Source organism: Lepidothrix coronata, unplaced genomic scaffold (genome assembly GCF_001604755.1).
Source record: "Lepidothrix coronata isolate B3197 unplaced genomic scaffold, Lepidothrix_coronata-1.0 Scaffold95, whole genome shotgun sequence".
NCBI lineage: Eukaryota > Metazoa > Chordata > Aves > Passeriformes > Pipridae > Lepidothrix > Lepidothrix coronata.
Genome location: NW_016690275.1, coordinates 902,395 through 909,514, shown reverse-complemented (window position 1 = coordinate 909,514; position 7,120 = coordinate 902,395). Strand labels below are relative to the sequence as shown.

At 42.9% G+C, this 7,120-nt stretch overlaps 1 long non-coding RNA gene across 1 annotated transcript; it reads right to left on the bottom strand.

The window, feature by feature from the left end:
• Positions 1-2,872: 2,872 nt before the first annotated feature.
• LOC108500813 lies at positions 2,873-6,903 on the bottom strand. The gene is made up of 2 exons (XR_001876010.1): positions 6,632-6,903; positions 2,873-3,097 (listed from the first exon to the last, which is right to left on the bottom strand). It is a non-coding gene; the product is annotated as an uncharacterized LOC108500813 (long non-coding RNA).
• Positions 6,904-7,120: the final 217 nt, after the last annotated feature.

Below are 7,120 nucleotides of genomic sequence, written 5' to 3'. Positions count from 1 at the left end.
CCTCAGACCCAATTCCCAAATGGGCGTGTCGGGGGGCAGAACGGGGCAGAACCGGGGGTGGACAAATTGGGATTGGATGGATCTTACTATAAAATCATAGAACCACTGTCTGAGCGCACACTTGGTATGTATTCTTCTAGCTCTATGGACTCATTAAAGGACCTGCTCTCTTTATCTTATCTTATACACTAAATTTGCCTGGAGTCTTTTTTCTCCGTGGTCTTTTAGGCAACAGAGAGAATTGCACACAGTGGCATGGCTCCTTTCATGTCAGTGCAACCAGGTGACATCCCCTGTAATCCCCTGGGGACATGGTTCTGATCCTTGCCTCCAGGCTCCAGTTCTGCCACTCTGAGAGAAAAGTCTCCACACTAGCATTATGCTTTCTTGCCCTCTCCTCCCTCTTTCCTTGCTGTACCCCAGCCTCTCTGCTGGGCAGCTTGAGCATGGCACAATGAGGCACACAGTCAGCCCAGGCAAATGAGCAAACACCATAAACCTCTTACTGCTGTTTGCCCAAAATACTTCTGTTGTGCTTCTGAATAGGATTCATTGGTGATGTACTGCTGCACAAGAAACCCTCCACTGCCGGATCAACAAGTATTACTTGAGCAGGAAGAAAGCTTGCGCCACCTTACAATGCCTCTCACTTAAAATGAAGGAAGACGCTGTCATTAAAATGCTTCTGGTTCCATCAGGAGATTTCTCTTTTCATCCTGCCTTCCAGTTATGAACTTGTTTCAATAAAAACTGAACCACTGGCCATGTTTCCCAAGGAAAGCAGGATGTGAAGCCACAAATAATGGAGCTGCTGAGGTTTCCCAGGATAACGTTTCTTTTACAGTCTTTATCCTGCTGTGTCTATTCCTTCAACTGAATGAAGGAATCACTGATTTCATTGGAAGTACAGAAGGAAGATCTTCCAGCCTGTCATTTGTGCTAGATGCAGACGAGTTTTGCCCTTTCTCTGGTCAAAGGCTACTGTGGAGCACCATGCTGTATTTTCATCTTCCCAGTCTTCTCTGGATAAAGTCTGGCTCTTCACTCTTAAGCCAACTTTCATTAATGCTCTTCCCAGCTTTTCAGCTCCTCCCCAAGCAGCTGCCAGCTGCCTCTTTTGCTGTTGTTCTTCCTTACCCTACTTGTCCAAAAATCCATAATGATTAGCTAAATTTCAAAGAGGATATTTAAAAAGCTAGTCTTAATAGTTTGTTTTCATTTCACATACCCTTCACTCAGCAGTGGATAAATCCAAAGTACAAAGACATGCTTTACAGAGCAGCTACAAGTAATTGGTGCTGTACAGCTATTTTTGAATGTACCTGTGCAAAAGTCACCTGGTTTCAATTTTCATGATAAAATTTATTAACTTTGAGTGAAACTCTGTTTAGTTGTGAGTTAGAAGTTTGGGTTATGCTTTTTTTTTGTTTGAAGGGACCTGAAAAAGTTCAGCACTTTCATATGGTTTTGACGTGAGATCAGGCAACCCTTTCAAACCAATAGTTTCAAAGTAGTTGCAGTTTCAGGTTTTGAAGCTGCAAAAAATGTCTATACCAACTGGCAATAGATTTCTGGAAGTGTGAAGTGTGTAAACTGAAACAAGAAAAGTCTGAGGTTCATCAGCTGCACCCGAGAGCTGATGGCAGGCTGCACTGTAGTGCCTTGCTGTCTGCTTGGCCTTGTGGGTCCCAGCCGAGCAGGAGGAGAGGAGGGTCTGGTCTGGCATAGTGGTGGTGTGTGGTAGGAGAGGAGGTGTCAGCAAACTTCACACCTGTGGACTACACCAGTGATCTGCTGCTCTGATGTCCCAAGTGGCATTCTGGGGGTCAAATAATCCAAGCACCCCCAGCGTCTTTGTCTTGGAGTTCATTTAGAAGCTGCACAGGAACAGCAAGGGTGGGCAGGCAGGGGTGAAGCCTTAGGACAGACTGGGAGTGTGCAGTTCCCTCCAGGGGCTGCATGTGCCCTGAAGCAAAGCCAGAGCTAGTAGTGTCAGAGCTAGTATTGTTCCTCTGTGTCTCCTTTTCCTTGTGCAGACATGTCCCAGTGTACCTGCAGTCTTGCCATCGCTGGGTGGCTGTGCATGGGGAACAGAGTCACAGCGAAAAGAGGCTTTTCTTGCTCTGAATACCAGCTAAATGCTTGGTACCTGCACTTCTTTGTTCACTGCCATCATCAAGTCTCTGAAAACCAGTGTGCTGTGCAGTGAGAAGTTATCTGTGCCACAACAGTTTCCTCCCAGGGCATGTGAGAAGGAGATTTTAATCGGGAGTGGTGTGCTTTTCCCTCTTGGATTGCTACTAGCCATATTCAGCAAGACCTGGGCAATATAGGAAAGTTACTTTGTGTATATGAGATCAGCTATGTTTAATTTAGGTGCATAACTTTGTCTTCCACCGTCATTTCTCTTGTTTATCAGCATATACTGCAGGCAAAATAAGCAATAGAATTAAATAAAGCTAGATTAATTGAACATGACAACTAGAAGCACCTTAAAGCACGTGCCAAAAAGTCTTCCCATGTTGACCCTATTGCAACATAGCTCCAGCTGTGTGTCATGACCACAGCAGTACCACAACTTGACCATCAGCTGCTGTGGGTTCTCCTCTTTCTCACCAGCATCCTGTAAACAAAGCAGAGGGATGCTGAAAACCTGAGGCACCAGCAGCAAGCAGCTCCTGTCTACCATGGCCACTTGTGTTTGTGTTTAAGGAGCGAAACTTTAACCTGAAAATCTACCAGAAGGGGACTGCTATCAAAGTGGTAAGGAAGAGTGAGGAGAGAAATACATAACAAAGGAAATAAAGGGAATGGAAGTGTAAAAGAGGAATAAGTAGACGAATAAAAAGGAAAAGCAAGACAGAACAAAAAATTAGTCACTGTAGAAGCAAAATTCCTTTCTTTATTTCATCTGTGCTCACTCCAGTTCCAGTGTAAGAGTTCTCAGAGGGTGATCTCTTGTATTTAAGTGAGTTGTAAATTTTAACTGTAGAAAAAAAGCAGTATAACGTCTCTCCTTTGCGAGGAGAGGTGTGAGAGATCAGTCCTGGAACCAGGATACCTCTCCATCCAGTGGCAGGTCCGAGCTGAGATGTGTCTGTAGGTAGAGTAGGCAAAAGGGCTGAAACTTTCTGTGCATGAAATATGAGTAAATAAACTTTCCCTTTTTTCAGTTTGAGAGGTTTCAAGGTCCCCCTGATGTAGTGCCTTTGCTATGCAGTATCAGGAAGATGTTTATCTGTTATGGTTTCGGGACATGTGCAAATGATACATTGGGCTCCAAGTTTCAAGCCTGAGCAGGACTGGAAGCAGTATGTGGTCCTGAAATGCTCACTGTGGAGCAGAGATATCTGGGCTTCGCCTTTGTTCATCACTGAATAGCAGCCTGAGAGGAAGCTGGGTTGGGCTGGATTCTTCAAAGGTGAGTGACTTTCATGTTTTACATAATACACAGTTCCAACAGAAATGCCCTTGGGGTTGGACTGGTGCCACCTTCCATGAAAAGCCCCTGGAAAAATTGCTGTGGCTCAGCAGGGAAAGACCATATTGGATACTGTCAGCATGTTAAAACCTCCAGATGTGGAGGCAAGAGGGAGAACACTTGGCAAAGCTGTTGCTTATTTCAGCTAAGGAACTTGGTAAACAAGGCTCTGAATAATTGCACTTCTGAAAAGGGATTTGAGATGAAAATATGAGGAGCTTCATCAACAGAGAAACAAAGTTTATTTGCATGAGAAGAAATACATTCAACTTTACCAAGATGAAGGTCTGGGCTGCATGGTACATTGTTTTAAGCCTTGTCAGAAGAGATTACATGTTTCACAAAATAATCATAACTAGCATCCTAATGGATTAAAAATACCTCTTTCACCTCCACAATAGGAATTTCTTTTTTTGATGAACCTGATTTGCTCTGGAATAACTCAACCTAGGGCCCTCGTGTTGCTCTGTCAGACATGCAACACACCCTTCAAGGGGCCAAACTAGCCCCTGCCTCCTATCTCCAAGAATGATTAAACAAAATTAACACAGTTTTTAAGAGAGAGGACTGAAACAAAGCAGCTCTTTGAAATGTCTGCCAGCTCAGACATCAGCTTTCCAAACAAGTTACTATAAATGAGTGAGTGTGAGTAGGCAGTGCGATAGCTGGGGCAAATTCCAAGCACGATGCTCATCAGGAATATAATGCTGTTGAAAGTAAAGTTGACATACCTGTAGACCAAGGTTAAGGAGATTGAACGTGTGCCTCCCAAAAGTGCTGTCACACTTCCCCTCAGTGTCAGAAATTTTTTTCCAATGGATATGTCTGGTGCCATGTTCATATTGTAGATTTAGCAAAGTGAAAAATAAATGAAAATTTGATATGGAAATTAGAGCCAGGCATAAGCTAATAATTCACTGTGTTCCAGACATTATTATTAGTAGTAATGCATCACACTTCTTATTGTATGACATGGAACAAAAACCTCCCTTTTTTTTTTTCCCCACTGAGGTTGCTGTAAGACCTGCAGAGCTACGCTGCTTTTAAAAGGTATTTTTTGTCCCCCAAAAATAGCTAGTGAGATCTCGGAATCGCAGCCCTTCCAGGTCATTCAGACAGAAAGAGCTGTGCTACAGCCAAAGGGCCTGTGGGTATCTGTCTGCTGGCGTAGAGTTATTTGAAATCAGTTGGTTTACTTACAGAAAGGCTCACACTAGGCATTATGATGAGCTTCAGTACTGGCACAAGCTGCTCAGGCTTCTTGGCTCAACATCACTGCTGGACGACACAGAACCACACTTCACATGTGACCCAGATGCCCAGCGTTCCTGCCTCCTGTGCTGCAAAGCTGCACTGATCCCTCTGATGGAGGCAGAGAAAAGGTAATGTCTGCACAAATAAAATGGATAAACATGTATTTCTAAATTGTATTCTGTTGTATTCATATTTCTGTATCCATCTCTCCTTCATGTTCTGTTTGGCATGATTTTGGAGATGTTTACTGTCCTCTCATGTCAGCTTTTCAAACAGAGCCAATCAATTTTATAGCTCTGCAGAGGGATATCTAGTGTACCTGCAGGTGCTTATAATGGGTTTACTTTTCCGCAAGCTGCATTCTTTGGTGTCTGGCCAGAGGGTTCTACATCAGCTGCACACAGACTTTTGGAAGGCACCTGGTGGGATTTTCTGCTGGAGAGCACCTGGGAAAGCAGAGTTCAACTCAGGAGAGAAATTGCACACATGAGCTTCAGCGTCCCCAGGCCAATTGTCTGACTAGGAATATGCTTCATTTTTCACCAATTCACATCTGCAACAATTTTTATTTCAGTCCTGAAACTTCAGGTTTCTTCCTCTAAGAAAAAAATGGCTATATAACATAAAAGATTTTGAGTGATAACACAAGGAAATGCTTCTGTTGTAATTTCCTCAGTCTGGTTGGGCTTTGTCTCATGTTAAACAAGGGTAAAAAAAACCCCATGTAGTTCAAAGCCTGATTTCAAGGAGAGACTTTGAGGTGCTCTGGCACAGGCTTTAAATACTACTTTTGTCCTTGGAAGGAGTTTATATTGTGGATATGCAAAAGACTCTGTGGTTGTGAGTTTCATAATGTTTAAAATGTCCTCCTGGTACAATAATGTCCCAAGCCTAGAGCTGACAGACTGCAAATATAGATGAGCTCAACGGATTAATACTGCTCACTGTTCTGAGGGCACATGAAGAACTGTTTTTCTGTTTATGCACTTGGCATGTGGCACTCTTTAGGCCAGAAAATGGGTTTAGAGCTGCACAGTTTAGTTTTGAAAATGCATTTGTGTGTTTGATTGTTCGATTCATGCATACAACTGTATCAGCAGTGCAGCATAAGCCTGTTTGAAATTTGTCCCTGGCAGTCAACTGGGCATTTCTAATCAAGCCTGACTCTGGAGCTACTTTCATACTCCAAAGGGATTACGCTATCACAAATCACTGGATACCATTTTCAAATGGTGTAATTGCTGAATGGCAGCTGGAGGAAATGCTGCCTGCTTCCTAATTCATAAAGACTGAAAATTCATTTGTTTAAATAAGAATTAGCTCTTTATCATCTGGAAAAACAAAGTATTATATGGCAATCTAAATATGTCAGAGAAGTAGTGTGTCAACATGAAACAAGGCAGAAAATGCTATAAATCTGAGAAGGTTTACATGAATTTTCAGTTTCGTACAGATTTCCTGTGGGTCCTAGGACAAAACTGCTCCCTCTGGTTTGCCATCTATAAAATACCTATGATTTTATAATTTTGCCTCCAAGGTCTATTGGAAAGATTTATCCTTTAGTGTTTGCAAAATATTTTGAGATTCCCTGTGGATTCCATCAATGGAAAATATGCATTATTGCTCCCCTTTTTAAAATTGAATTCTGACTTAAGGAGCAAGAGATTACCTTGCAAGCAAAATGCAGCTAAAATGAACAAACTAATACTTATGCTTCTCACAAGGCCAAAAAACCTGAGGGAATATTTTCTTTTGCTGAGTTTTTGGTTTTTTTAAGGTCCAGTTAATTTAGATTTCTCAAAAATCAGTCTACACTCTACTCTGGATGAGCTAGCTACACTGGATATAGATGCAGCAGTGTGGATATTTGCCTGATCAATTTGGTATTTGACTTACCTGGAAGCATGTTAGCCCAGATTAATACATTCAGCTGACTTCAAGCAGCTCTTTGCAGGGCCAACTGAGATATCTCTGCACAGTAATCCCACTCTGCTCTACAAACTGTTTTTTTGCATGGAGCCAGCTCAGGTCTGGAAGGAAGGTCAAATTCATTGTCACTCTGCCTTGGCTCTGTGTACTCCAAGATAGCTACTGCTGTCTCCTGCACATCAGTCTCAGAGAGGCTTATCAGCCCAGGTACAGCACAGTGCTGTAGGAGTATCGAATGTGGTTCTGCACATAAATAAACAAGCCAGGCTAGAGCTCGCTCTGTTGGATCTGTAATATAGAGACACTCCAGCATTGCTGCTGGAAACAGTCTGTAGCTGCCAGGATTACTGGTTCCTCGCCATCTGCACTGGACTGGTACTTTCTTGGGGCTGTGCTCATTCATGTCTCCCTTGCCCTGTACAGCCAGAATGTACTATCCCTGGACACTGGCTAGTG